Source organism: Podarcis tiliguerta (genome assembly GCF_965153285.1).
Source record: "Podarcis tiliguerta genome assembly, chromosome: 16".
NCBI lineage: Eukaryota > Metazoa > Chordata > Lepidosauria > Squamata > Lacertidae > Podarcis > Podarcis tiliguerta.
In genome coordinates, this window is record NC_139549.1 from 29,820,932 (window position 1) to 29,836,499 (window position 15,568).

Here is a 15,568-nt window from a genome sequence, read left to right on the forward strand (position 1 = left end):
ATCTGAGTTTCTAACATTCTCAAGGTAGGGCCAGCAGTCTTTGTCAACATTTGGAGGCCGGACGCCATTTTGAATCAAGATGGCGGACCAAATTAACCCTTATTAAGCATTAGCTTCCACACACAGAGACAAAAACAAATTGATTCAGAGCCAGGAAAGATGTTCCCCAGCTAAGGTTGGAGCCTTGGGTTAGTGTGTGTTTGAACGAGCCCTAAAACTCGCAAATTACACTATCCCGTTTTTTAAAACTACAGAATTTGGGGGGTTTCGACCAATTCCCACGCAGCGCTGGGCACTCCTAGCGCTAGTTAACAATATTGCTACTACGCAGCCGTTCTGTTTCACATCCCACCTTTCCCCCCACAATGGAAACTCAAGTCTAAAGAAAGGAACAGGTCTCCTCCCTCCCTCATGCCGAAACCTCCCCTCTCTCCACAAACCACCCATGTGCGTGAATTTTTTTTTAAAGGCAAGAATCTGGCCACTGCAATGACTCAGAGAGAAAGTATGTCCTCCTCGGTGGAGGGACAGGATAATGAAGACGGCCGCCAAACAAACACCATTTTGCTCCTGAATATATGTGTGTGTGTATCATCCATCTGACTTCATCCGCCATCCCAATGAGCTGTGTAGGCAGGTCAAAACTTCACAAAAACACACACAGACAAACCTTCCTCAGCAAGTACTGATATCCTACGCATGCTCCTTTTTTAAAAATGAGAGAGAGGGGGGGTTCTCTTTAACAAGTTTATGCAATAACAGGATGGAAGCGGTTCCATCACCCTTCGCCACCTCAGGCGTATTTGATTCCTTGCATTCCAAACAGCCCCCCTGAAGTCCACTGCCGAATCGGACACAAATCTAGGAATGTTGCAGGCACACACGTGTGTGCAAGCACACACACAGACATGGACACACACAGAGAGAGAGAGTTTCCTTTGTACATACACTCCAGGAGGGGGGCCCTTTGCTTCTGAAGCCCCTCGCGCCCCTCCCATTCCCCTCTCCCTCTCTCCCAACCAAGAATCCCACCCCTTCTCCTGTTCACTGTGAAATTCCTTGGCTAGCCAGGGTCAGAAATAAGCCACCTCTGGAATGCAGAACCTCCATCTTCAGAGTGTCTCAGGAAGCCTTATCCTCCCCCAACAGACACCCCTCTCAAAAGGAGATCCGGTTCCCGCCTGCATTTTCCCTTTTTCAATTTTTTTTTTTTATTTAAAACACACACCACGATATATGATTTTTTTCAGAGTCACTCCCAAGACTTGCAGCTTCTTGGAATGCACTTTCTCAATGAATCATTGAGGCTCGGGGTTTAAGGGGCACGGTGAAAAAATTCAAAGCACCTACTGCTGCACCTTTTTTTTTTCCTAAGGTAGGAAAGACTTCATACCACACACAAACACACACACAGAGACGGAGAGACAAAGAAAGCCCTACTCAGACTCTCCAGCCGTCTCCCACCAGTTTTCGACTGCAACTCCCATCAGTCCCAGTCAACATGGCCTTCGTAGTCCGAAACATCTATAGAGGGCACCCGGTTGGAAAAGGAGGTTACACACAATCTCTCTCGTGTTTTGAGTCTGGCAGCAAAGCAGAACAGATGAACTTTGTTCCACTTAAAAAAAATAAAAGGAACACACCAGCTCCAAAAACATCCACATTTCCATTTCTGCAAAGGCCTTGTTTCCTAACCACCCCTCACCTCCATCTCCCACTAAATTGGACTAGAAAAGTCTTATCTAGATACATTAGGAATACTCCCGGCTTCTATATACTCCCACAAGACACAAGCTTTTGTCGTATTATTATGACTCTAATAGTAATAATAATAATAATAATAATAATAATAATAATAATGGAATCCCAGAGCCTTCCAGCATAGATCAAATCAATGCTAAATCCATCAAGGCTCTGCAAGGTGTTTATATATACTAAGCACTTAAATCTGAAGCTAGGAAAGAGCAATTCTGCGACCTGTATAAACTACCTGCCCATTATTTCCTGGGCATTTCTATTCTTCTTCCTTCCCACTCCGCTCCCCTTCCAATCATGACTCAGCCAGACCAGTTTGTCCACTGCTAGGAAAGGGGAGGCCTGCTCAGGTATTTGCAACACGCCACGTATCAGCAAGAGCAGTGGGGGCGCCTTGCAAGGCGAGACGGGGCAGATGGGTGCAAACAGGCCTAGCAGAGAGCAGGGAACGCTTTTCAGGCTGAGGGCCACATTCTCTTACGGGGGCCGCTTGCCAGTGGCGGCCTGGGTTAAGGAGCAAAAATGTGTGGGGCAATGAATGAGAATTTCATGACTACTTTCTACACTCTCTCTGTGTTCAAGTCAGGAGAGAGAGAAGTATTATCAGAACTCGAAGTTACCAGGGGTGTGGCCTGGCTGCTGAGGGCCGCATAAGAGAGGCCTGGGGGCCGCCTCAGCTCCCAGGCCTAATGTTCTCCACCCCTGAACTAAAGTTAATTAATAGAAGAGAGTTTGAAACCCGTACCTAAAAAGAACCCCAAAAAAAGAGGTTTCACGTCTAACAGCGGCATGCGACCATTTGCAGAAAGGCCTCGTCAATCTCCCCACCCACCCATTTTGCCTCCCACCGTGGAGATATCTTAACCTACTGACCCTAAAAAACAGTGGGGTGTCGTGGCTAAGATTGTGGGATTTAAATGTTACAACAAAAATCCCTCCTTGGTCCCAAAACTTAACTTGAGGCCATATTAATAGGATGCCACTATAAACAGCCATGGCTTCCCCCAAAGGATTCTGGGAGCTGTTGTTTTGTTATGGGTGCTGAGAGTTGTTAGGGAATCGCCCCGTCGTCCCCCCCATTCCACTCACACAGATACAGTTTCCTGGGGAGGAGTGGTTGTTAAGCCACTCTAGGAATTCAAGCTCCTAACATTTAACAAACTGCAGGATTATTTGGGGGAAGCCATGACTTTTGAAAGTGGTACCGCAGTGCTTTAAATGCATTGTGTGGATGCAACCTACAACTCCCACCAGCCCAGAGCTGATTGGAGCTGCAGTCAAAAACTTATACAGCAGAAAGGGGACCTGTGGCTCTCTAAATAATGCTGGGCTGCAACCCCTACCCCTCCACCAGCCAGCATGCCTAATGGTCAGGGAGGATGGGAACTGTAGTTCAGCAAAAGCTGGAGGGCTTCAGCTTCCTCACCCCTGAACTGGAGGACACTAGGTATAAGGGAGGCTGGAGTAGAGAAAAGTGCTTTAAAACTGCTAACTGATAAGTATGGTTATGAGTCGAGACAGAGCGCAGCATACCTATGGCAACAAAGCAATGACTGAAGATAAAAGGAATGCGAAAATGCATTCTCTGCTGAGGGTGTGCTAGGCAAAGGGCTGGAAATTCCTACGTGCCAAAATCCAAGTTTTAATAGCCAATCCAGGACTGGGAAGGTGGAAGGGAAAGAAAACTCCTTAGGTGCAAAGCAAGCTGTTATTTTTCAGACCAGCTTTACCCGGAATGTGGTGTGTACCTCAAAGCAAAGTTCAGTCCAAGGTACGTTTACTTGGAAGTTCAGTCCTACTGGCTTCAGTGGGCCTTACTCACAGGTAAGCATGGGATGGATTGCAGCCCTTGCCGGACAGTGAAATAACAAAAATGGGAGACAACAGGTTGCCTGTGTTTGTATTACAAAGCACACCAGATCTGATGCCTTCTGCCTTTCCGCCCGAATCCTTTTTCGAAAACAAGCCCCGCTGACACTTTGGTCCCATAGATCCCCCTTCAGGATACTGATCTGAAAGAGGAAGATGTCTGACCCCTGACATCATACTCAGAAACAGAAAAGCATGGCTGGCAAAGATCATCGCTAAAGCATTTGCGGATTCTGACAAGAGCAACACACACAACTCTCTTAAGCCAGGGGTGGGGCAACCTGTGTCCCTTCAGAAGTTGCGGGGCTGCAACTCTCACCAGCCCCAGTCAGCACGGCCCGATGGGTCAGGGAAAATGGTAGCTGCAATACAAGAACAGCTGGAGGGGGCACAGGTTCCTCACCTCTGCCCTGCCCTAAAGATGCAGCACAAACGATAGAAAAAAGATGCTCTAATTTCTTCTGGAAATGGTCTATCTGCACATTCCAGCCAGAAGGCAAATCCACAAAGATCCAATTTCCAGCATTACCGCATCTCTCTTTCCACCCCTCTCACTTCTCTCTTTCCAAAGTTATACAAAAAGGGTCCCTCTTCTCTCCCCACCCCCCACTTCCAAACTTCCAGTGCCCCTTCCCCACTTTCTAGCTGTTCAAAAACATTCCACCGCCTGCTTTCTGCCGAAGCCATTTCAGTGACCATCTCCAACTTATTGTTAATGAAGAGAGACCGATTCTTAACACCACGTTGCTGTTTATAAGCCTTCAAGCATCAGATAAATATCCCAGATTGTTGAAAAAACCCCCACAGATTTTCATTGCACATAGATCCTGTTATATACGTATCACCTCTATTGACGGGAAAAGGTTTTGTTTTGTTTAGAAAAGGAGGATTGTTTTATTATTTTGACCTCACCAATAATTCCACTTTTTAAAAATAAATAAATAGAAAGCCTATCCGCTTGTCAAACGTAACTAAAAGGGAACTTTGAAGGAAGCCACCAGAGAATCAAAACTCTGTGAGATACAGATTTTGTTTTCCTTATGAAAAGACTATATCTCTTCACCAAATTCATTCACATCTCCCTGGAACAAAACACAGGAAGACAAGACAGACCTAGCTAAGTCAAGGGCTGGTTCTGAAAAGTGGTATTTTACAGTAGCCTGGCCATTTGCACTGTCTTGGGACACATACAAACACCCACAGTTGTATACTGCAACCACCAAGAACCAGAAACCTAATAGAAACAAATTACCCTCTTAACATAAATTAAAACAAAAACTGGGTGCTTTCATCATTTTGGACCAGGTTTCATATTGGGTTCCCCCACCAAAAAACGACCATTATCAAGCTTTTAAAAAAGAAGGAAGTCCTCAGAAGTCAAAGGGGAGGGACAGGGAGCTTTTGTCTAGTTAAAATAGGATTCAGCAACCAGCAAAGTGAAGAGTGTGCTGCAACACTGGGCTGGATGTACGAGGACTGGAACCAAATGCTTTGACAATATTATTGCACTGCTTAATTTGTGAAGACAGTAGTGCAACACTGTCAGAGCCAGCGGTCCCAGCAGCCCATCAACGGCATTGTATCCAGCTAACCTTGGATTTCACACACACACACCTTTTTTAAAAAACAAAACAAGGATTTGTTAATACAAGAGATAGTTGCAACACATTAACTGGCAGGGCTGGCGATCCCCAATAAAATCAAAATCAGAATGATTTCAAGTTTTATCTGAGATCATCATTAGTCAAGGTTAGAGCAAGGACACAAACACACAGAAAAGCAGATTAATTGTGTATCTTTTCTTTCGTAGGGACTACAGGAAAACAGGACTCGGCTGTAACATAGGCAATGTAGGTGCATATACCATTAATTTTCTCTATTGCAAAGGGCTGGGTGGGTGGAAAGCTACTTCAAATTCCTAGGTTATCAGCTTTGTTTGGGTGTGCATATTTTTATTTTAAATCATGTCTATTACTGCAATCCTATGCACAAATCTGAAAGGATGTAATTTTGAGCTTTTGGGGACTTGTTTCCAAGTAAACATAACACAGGATTGCAGTGGAAGTTATGGAATGAGACCAGGAGGAAGGGTTATGGTTATCCTCTCTTTAACTTTATACAGTATGCTGCAATATATGCACATTTCAGTTCAATAGCAAAGACTGAAGAAGTCAAGCATTATTGCAAATAAATAGTGAAGACATTCACAACTGATTTGTTTTCACCAGCTTTTCCCCCAACATTTTCTAAAATGACCCAATTACACTGAAGTCCCCCTCTACCTCTTCCCCCAATTCAGCATCACAGACATTTGAAAACTTAAAAAAAAAAAGAGCACTTTGAATGTGTTGTGAACAATGTTGCGGAATCCACAGCATTTTCCCAGAGAGACCTGTCTATACGCCTACAGGATGTGGAATAATAAAACAATTGGTTTGCGTGTGGTATTGTAAAGAATGTGCCACCCTATAAAAACCCAGCCCGGAATCATTCCGAAGAGCGTTTGCAGAATTACAGTATATTTTTAAGAGTACACCACCAGAGGACACACACCCCATATATATATATATATAATTTTTTAAAAAGCAAAACAAACACCATGCAAATCAAAAACAACAGCATTTAAAATTCAGCCACATACGAAGCAGATGGTGGGCTATCTTAACATACACAGCATTTATCAATACACCATTACAGGGAAGGAACCGCCATTATTAACATTTTAACAAGAGGCGCAACAGAAAGGTGGGAAGGGGGGTGGGAATTAAAGCGCAGGGTGTCCCAATTCCCCTTTGGAATCCTACACAATAAACAGAACACATAAAAGTTTTTTTTGGGGGGGGGAGTGTTGCACGCTAGAGTCCTGGTTCCATTGACATACCTACATGCAACAAATCTTAATATTCTTTTCCCCCCACACATATGCATAAAGACCCTGGAGGAAGCATGGTCCCTACAGTTGGCCATTCTGGAGAGAGGGGAGGGTCTGTATCTGCCAGCCAATGCCCTTTTAATATTGCACTGCTAATCATAACTGCCAGTAGTACAACAGAAGAAGGGCTCCGGACAGCAAGAGTTCCCACTAGGCACAAGGGACTTCTCGGAGGGAGGCGCGTGTGTGTGGTTTTTTTTCCAGGTGAGATTTTCCTTTAAAACAGATCCATGGCAAAAAGGAAACAGCAAACAACACACACACACACACATACACACAATATCAACCACGTGGATACAGTGGGGAAATCTTCTTCATCATGTTTGCAAGACTTCAAAATAATAATAAATCAGCAATTCTTCCAGAATATAAATCAGGGACATCTTTGCTGCTTTTAAAAATAATAATAATAATGAAAAGCTACTTAAGCAGCATTATGATGGATAAAAGGGATAGGAGGAATAAAAATAAGGATGATGAGCTTTCCCCATCAGACATTCTCCAGATAGCAATATAAAGCAAATGCAAGAGGCTGGTGTGTCATTAAGTAAAAGACACTATTAGACTAGGAACTTTTAACGGTGGTTATTTGGATCAATAATGTTTCCTGACTATCAAATTCATCTGTTCAGGCTCTAGATCATTTACTAAGAAGAAGCCTCACTGATGTAAACAGAATTTACTTCCAAGCAGAAATGTACAGGAAGGGGCGAAGGTTTTCTTCTCCAAATAGATGTTCTAAATATAACATTTATAAAAGGACTCATTATTGTAAGCAGTTGGGGTTTTTTTTTGTTAACCATATAAGGCTGTAGTCCTATACTGCACACGCTTACCTGAGAGTGAGCCCTAGTGAAAACAATGGGACTTACTTTTGAGTAGACACCATATGCAAGATTCTATACACCACAAACATATATTGCAAACAGACACATTGTACTAACACATCTATTTTGAAATACTTAATGGTAATGAAAACAGCTATTGGCAACTGCATATCCGAAGTTCAATACAGTAGGTATATATATTTACAAATATGAACCTAATTCTCATCTAAACCATTTCATACTGGGATAGGGGGGTGGGATACAGCCTAAAGCAACCTTTTAGAAAGTTTAATCTGTCCCAAAATGACCAAGGGACTCTCTCTCCTCGCACACAAAAGTTAAACAATTTAAATAAAAACCCATGGAGCCAACCTTATACTTCATTCATAGCCTTGTGCAGAAAATTCCATCCAGATCAAGACATTTGCAAGGGGCTTGAATAGACTCATTCAAGGTGGCTATTGGAAAGGGTGATTTTGTTTTGTTTTGGGGGGTTTTTCCGTTTTTGTCCCAGCTAGTAAAAAGCGGTCCCAAACTTTTTAATAGTTTGCTTTCTAAATTGCCAGCACAAAGTTTTCACAGGGCAGAGGTGGGCAAATTAGTCAGACAGCTGAATTAATCCCGGGTTCCTGGTTTCCTTAAGGGCATTTCATTTATTTATATTGCCTCTTTGCTGCAGGAAGAGATCCGCGCACTGGCAGGAAAAGTGGAAGCAGCAACTCTGTAGACTTTAGAGAGTTTTAAAGACAGACAGAGAGAGAGGTGGAAGGAGGAATTAAAAATTAGACAAGGAGGGGGTAAAGATGCATTTTCCACTCGAGGAAGAAGTTTTCGAAATCCAACAGCCCTGGGACAATGCTGTAAGAAAAGAGAAGACCACACGCCGGATAGGAGACCCTGTGCCGAACTGGGGCAAAGTGCAAGAACTACCGTCGAAAAACACCCGCGCGCACCGCTCGGACTGTCGACCCTCAAAAATCTCGGCGCTCGCCGAAGCGGCGCGTTAGGATTTTTCTGTTCTACGGGATTTAAATGCGCAACCAGAATCGAGATCGCCTTGCTGTGTTTACTTGTGGGGCGGGGGGCGCAACCCACACCCCTCTTTAAAAAAAAGAAGAACACGTTTTCTTTCCCAGGCAAAAGAAAAAGGACTTCCTTTCAGTTAAGAGTGACCACCGCCAGCTACGTTCTTGGGGACCTCCAGGCGCCCAGCGACGATGAAAACTTCCCAAGCGCGCAGAGCGAGCGAACGCCAAGTCCCTTTCCAGATTTCCTGCCACCGACGTTTTGGGGGTGGCTGCTGAGGGGGGTGGGGTAGAAATCTAGGCTCCCCCCCATGCCCATTTTACAGATCCAGGGCCACCTCCCTCCTACCGTTTCTCAGGGATGTTTACATCGGTGAAACGGCCCCCCAAAGCCCAGACTCCCGACCTCTCCGCGCGTCCGAGGTTTTCTAAAGCGCAAAGTGGGAAGCTTAACTTCTCTCGCAGCTTCGCCGCGCTTGGACACCGAAAGACGCATTTAAAAGGCACGACGGGCCCGATCCTGCGGCCCTACGGCCTCTCCCTCTCTCTGTGTGTTGCTCCAAAACTCCCTTAATAAAAACTTTTCTTGGGGGCGGGGGGGGGGCACTTTGAGTCTCCCGATCGCCCAGAGACTAAATTAAGCCGTGGGGGGGGGGTATCTTTCTTTCACTCCTCCAGGAGAACAACCCGACAAGTTCCAGCACACGCGCCCAGACGAGAAAGCCCAACCTCAACTCTCTTTCGTAACGTTATTGCGGAGCCTCGTCGAAAGGCAAAAAGAAACGCGAAAGAAAGAAAAATGATCGGCAGATGATTTTTTCTCTCTTAGAATGCAAGGTGACGGGGGGGTGGGTGTGTGTGAGGGTGTTGGAGAATCCTTCCCGATCGACAGATCCTCCAAAAACGAAGATAAGTTGAAATTAGTTCCACCCCAAGGGGGACAAGAAAACAGACTTTTTTTTAAAAAAGTCATCATTTAAAAGTCCCGAAACAGGATGAGATGACTCTTCCCATCACACCCCCCACACACAAAAAAAGGAAACGGGGTGGGGGGAGGAGGAGAAAGAGTCGAGTACAATTCAAAGCCACCCACCTACCTCCTTGTAAAGTCAGATTTCAGATCTGGAAGGCGGGAGGAGAAGGAAGAAATAAATAAATATTAAAAGAAGGAGTGCTGGGGAAAGGGGAAGGCAACACATGACCGGACTTTCTCCGCTTCTTTTTTTGGGCTCATTCCACCCTTTCCAGGTTTTAAGTCGAGTTTGTTTTGTTTTCTCCAAAGAGTGGGCGAGGGGGGGGGAAACACGCGAAACATACAATAAAGCACACGCGCGCGCGCATGCACACACACACACCCCTCCAAAAGAAAGGAAAAGGGAAACCTGGGATGCAAAAGTGCCGTTACAAAAAAACCTCGCAAGTTCCCCCACCCTCAGCGTAAATATAAAATACATTCATTTAAAAAAAGAAAAGAAATAAGTGTTCCGCTTCAGGCCTGGCCGGTGGGCTTCCTCGCCTCCCTCTCTCTGCCCGCTCCCTCCCCACAGCGCGCAGACCCTCCCTCGCCTCTCCCTCCACCATCCTAGCTGCCCCATCGCGGCCGAGCCTTCCCCCCAACTCCCACCCACCCGGGCCACACGGGAGTCACTCACTCACACGCGCGCGCCCCGATCCCTCCGGCTTCACTTTTTATTTTTCATTTTTTAACACCCTGGATTAAAAACCTTCCTCTCTCTCTCTCTCTCTCTCCACGCCCCCCCCCCCCGCTTCCTGCAATCCCTCTTCTCTTCCCCACCCCCTCTGCACCTCCCCCTTTTCCTCTTTTTTCCCCATTTTTTTTTTTTTAGCCTTGAGCTCCCGCCATTTCCGCCCAGTCACCCGGATGCTACTCACAAAACAGCTCCAGAAAAAAAGAGAAAGGATCATTGCACCCACCAGAGATGCCAGGGAGATAGAGAGAGAGAGAGAGATCAGATCTAGACCAATGCAAGAAGAATAGAGGTTTCCCCTCCACTGGATATATATAGATATATATATTTATGAATGGTACCTGGGTGGGAGAGGGGGCGCTGGGTAGGTTGCTAAGTGGGTGGGTGGATAGGTGGGTGGGGAGCAGAGGGGGTGGGGAGACAGAGAGAGTCTTGGATCCCAGGAGGCGAGTCCGTGGGCTGAGCAAAAGTTGGCCAAAGGAGAGCCGAAGAGGCAAGCCGCGCACTTTTGGCCCGCGGCTCTCCCCACCCGGCCCGCGGCCCGCCTTGGGGTGGCTGGACTCCATCTGCGCGCTTTTGCGCAAGAGGCTGGCTGGCTGGCTGCTCGCGTCTCCCGGCTTCTCCCCCGTCCAGGTCTGCGGGTGGGCGTCGAAGGGAGGGAGAGTAGGGAAGAAAGAGAGAGGAGCTGGGAAGAAGGAGGGAAGGAGCGCGCGAGAGAGAGAGAGACAAGAGAGGGGAGAAACCCTCCAGTACAAACCTCATGGCTTCCCATCTCCAGCCTCCATCTTTGACTAGTTGACATTCACCTCCTGCCTGACCAAATTCTCCATTAGCATACTTCCCTCTCCATTGGTCCTTCCTTGCGCTAGTCTTTGCCACCGCCTCTCCCATTGGCTGGCACGGGGGACATTTAAAAATATCATCCCATCTCCCATTGGACGGCCCGGACTGTCGCGTCACAGCAACTCTTTATTTTAACAATGAATGCACAAACACATTCTTCCATTCACAAATTCCCCCCCCCTTCTCTCTCCCTGTACTTTTTTTGCCCGCCTTTTCTTCAACTAGATTTTCATTGATTTTTTTTGTGTGTCTGTGTGTGTGTGTGCATGTGTGTGTTTCAACTAAGGGGGTCCCGGTTGTAAACAGATAAATCAAAGGCGAACAGAGAGAAAAAACTTGTACAAATATTATTTTCTAAGGCTCCCTCTCCCTATCCTGCTTGAAGGGGTTGATGTTTGGAGGGCCATTTAATTCCAAGCGGCTTTTAGCGAAGAGGTGTGGTCACAGGGATGTTTTTTTTTCCTTTGCCAAACAGATTGTAACTGTTTTTCTAAGTGATTCCCCCCCTGTTCCCCCAGTACCAGAAGGCAAACTTCAGAGAGATTCGACATGGTTAATAAAGAAATTGCTAAGCTGTTAGCATTGTTGTCTTTAATTTTGACTCTATAAAAGAAAACAATGATTTTTTTCTCTCTCCCAACCGAGTTGTACAGAACAGTCGCTGGCCTGTTTAACTTCATACATGCAGAATCTAATAAGACCAAATTCGTTTCAATTGCAATTTACTAGATCCTCTACTTTATACCCGGTCTTTTCAATACTTCTTCCAACATTCAATTTATTTTCTTTTGCAAAAATTGATAATGAAGCATGATGGAAAGCATAATTATTATATTAAAAGTTTGGAGGGTCTCAGGTCTTCCCATAACCCTTCCTTTTCTAATAAAAAGGCTATACAAACAAAGAAAAGCAAGCTTGAAGCACAACAATTCAGAAGTTTGTTGACTTTTCTTGCTGCTGAAAGAGTTATGACCAACATTAAAAACAATACCTCCACGTGGCTGTACAATTATTCCTCCAAGGTTTCAATCCAATTTAATTTTGTTCAGAACCCAGGAATGTACAGAAAGGATTGTGCAATTTCTTTTTTTAAAAAAAGACCAAACAAAAACCAATTGATTTCCAGAAATGCATTTTCCCCCCTTTTCATACAATTCTCTTTGCAAATCCAATTGTGTTGTACATTGTGAATCTGAACTAAAATCTTTTCTATAAAAAAAAAGTTCTTTCAGATGACTATTTCATGGCATGGGGACATGGGAATGTACTTTTGTCCAAAATACTAGCTTGCATGTTTTTCCCTCATCCCAAATGGTGCTTAAATCTGATCTGAAATTCTTGTAGTCTTTGCTACACCTTTCCCCCAACAAAAGTAAATTAAGCGTCCTGGGCAAATAAGATAGAGACCGTTTCAAAAAACAACAACAGAATGCAACATTTTTAATGCTGCACCTTTGAGGTCTGATTGCTTTCTTCTAAAACAAAAAAATGGGGGTGTGATTGCCCTGTAAAGCAAAATGTGAGGGGGGTTGAAATTGGGTGGGGACATTTAAGCAATGGGGTTTGGGTTGGATTCCCTCTCTCTCTTTTTTGGGAGATGGGAATGATGAGGGTCATTGAGCTGTGAAATCTCGCATTCCTGTCCAATGGAGCTGAAATAATGGCATTGTTCCCTGGGAAAGAGGTTGCTTTTCTCCCCTACATTCTGCTGCCTGATCTGCAGGGACCTGATTGTGCAGTTAATCAGCAAAAAAACGTTTGATCTAAGGCAGGGCGTGAATTCAAAAGGGCGGGGAGGGACGGGCGGGGGGGGGGGAGGCGGGGAAATTCAAGAAGGATTCTTCTTTCTGTTAGGAAACGTTTCTGAATCCAAAATGGCAGACATTTGAAAGTTTGGGGGGGGGGGGGAGAGAGAACAGAAACTGTTCTGGAGTCCTTAGTCTGCAGTAGATTGCCACAAACAAGAATCATATAACTTCTTCTTTCTTAGGAAGTTGGGGGGGGGGGAGAAGCTGATGTCACTTTACTGCCGGGGGGAGCGGATAAAAACATGAGTGAAAGGCCAGCTGTCCCATCTCCTGGACCCCCTCCGATCTTTTGGGGTATATATCTTTTCCTTCTCATATTTTCTGTGCAATTGCAATGCAATGTTTGTGTGCGTGTTCTGTGCGGGGGGAGAGAAACTGAGTCCTGAATGCCACAAAGGTTTGTTCTTTGTAAGCCTCTTTAAACTTCACAATGCAACAGGTAAGGTTTGACTTGCTTCCCATCCCCCCCCCTTCTGCTCAGCAGTCCCTGACATAGATCCTCAGAAGCTAGACCCATTGAATTCAATGGGGCTGACTCCCGGGTAAGTGTGGTTACAGGAAACTGCAACCTAAACGTGGTATGGAGTCTCAGGAAACGTGCAAATTTCTATTTGCCCTGTTCTTTCTAAACTGAAAAAGAATGCCCTGACTCTGACGGTGGCTCTGTCCTTGTTGTTTATTTTAATTCATTCATTCTTAAGCTTCTTCTGCCTGCACATCCAATCTGAAGGAATCCAGGTCTTTTTTTTATAAAAAAAACAAAAAACTGCAATCCTAAACACTCTCACAAGGAAGGAATAATGGCAACTTTACTACTGAGTAAAAGCATCGGATTCCACCGTTGGTTCAATATTGTGCATAGGACTGCACTGTTACTACAGAGTTGTATGGTTAGTGACACATGTGGTTGTTGGGGAGGGGGGTAAGGAGGAAAATGGTGGTTTGCATTTCCAAAAGCAAATTCCTAACTTCACAATCTGGGGAAGGGGCGCGGGGGGGGGGGGGAGCCTACTTTTCCCATCACATTTGCAGCAACAACAGCAAAAAAGCATCTATTCCTTCATGCAAGAAATTGAGATTGCAAAATCCTTTTTATCTGTTAACAAAAGGCACACTCCACAGAGAATTTCTTCTGGGTGAACCTAAATGGGGTTTGTGCAGGAGAATTTCAGGATGCATTTGACGCAAATAAATAATTGTTTCCCGCTTTCTCCTTCCTTCCTTTTCTGTCCGTCCACCTTCCCAGTTAAAAGAGTTATTCAAACGCTCAAGAAGTTTCCTCTTCAGTTCTAGACCTAATTACACAAGGGAAAGGGAGAACTCAAATCTTTCCTCTCTTTTTCTTCTTTGCATCATGTTGGGAGTGCAGCTAAATCTATTAAAATGCAGATAATTTTTGTAATTTAAAAAAGATATCGTAGAATACATCCAGGCTATGAGTGGAGATCACATTGGGGTTTTTGTTCCAGAAAATGTAGACTGTTTTCCTGCCCTCTCCTCTCTCCCCCCCCCCTCCATCGTAGGGTCTTTCCATGTGATGTCATAAGGGCGGAGTTTCCAGATGTTTGCTTTCCTCTATCTGCCTCAGTTCAAGGCCTCATGACTGTTCAATCCAGGGCAGGCAGGCATGGCTGATTTTGTAATGAGACCCCTGCCACACTAATATCTTTTAACCATTTTTTTTATTGCCTTCTTTTTTTAAAAAAAAAAAGTTTGTTTCTATTTCCTTTTTCATTTGTCTGCTGCACTGGCCAGCACAAACCTTATAGCTGCTGCTCAACCACCTCGCACCATTAAGAAGTGTGGAAAAGAAAATGTACCAAATGAGGCAACGCCCATCTCTTCACTCTAGATGCAAAGATAAAAAAGTTATGAATGGGTGCTAGACTCAGAAAGGAGATAGTTGGGCAAGACAGGGGCCAGGGCAGGGGAGAAACGTATTGTGAATTAAACTACCAAATCAGTTTGGGGAGAGAACATTACATTATGTTTACTCATGCCTGACTCATTATTGCGAGGGCTTCTCAGTACAAAAACTGCCGGCTGAAAAACATTGTTAATATTTTGAAGAGGAGGAGACCTCAAGAAAACACCAGGGAGGAAACTGGTTGGTACTGCAGGTTTGAGGGCAAAAATTGAGAGGAGAAATTGCTACATAGGATATTGTGATCTATCATGTATAATTTAATATGTAAAAGTTGACAGGTTTGGCCAAATTTTCCCCTTTCCCTAAAGTATGGTCTTCCAACTTCTTTCTCAACTTTAAGCAGGTACTCCTGACATTAATGGATATATCTTAGTCTTCCTCTTACACTCTTTGATCTCAGGATTGTGACCATTTTGTTTGAACCGTCTGTCATTCAAGTTTGTGGGGGGGGGGGAATACTTTGTACATATGTTGCTGACAGCATTACTGAATTATATGATGCTAATACTATGTAGCAAATATAAGTGTTACATGTTAGAAAGTTGTAGCTAAATATGTGGGTTGTTGGTTTTTAAACAATATCATCACAAAATTGCTAGCCCTGCATCCAAAAAATATGTCTGGGACTCGGACGTTTTTATTAAATTTAAAAAAATTGTCAAACAGTGCAATTAAGATTTTAAAGTGTGCCCTACACGCTCAAATCATGTCCTTAGTTATACCATTAATTACTATAATAGGGTGTATACTGAGCTATTTTCTTAATAAACCCTTTCCTGATTAGATTGGAAATAAAGTGGGGGTGGAATCTGAGAGAGTTATTTCAACCAATGATTACTATAAATCAAAGACAGTGAGATACAGGCAGCCTCC

At 44.5% G+C, this 15,568-nt stretch overlaps 1 long non-coding RNA gene across 1 annotated transcript in view; it reads left to right on the plus strand.

Annotated features, from left to right (window-relative positions):
- The window catches only part of LOC310666922, an 81,942-nt gene that overhangs the window by 2,097 nt on the left and 64,277 nt on the right, over positions 1–15,568 (plus strand). The window lies entirely within an intron of this gene.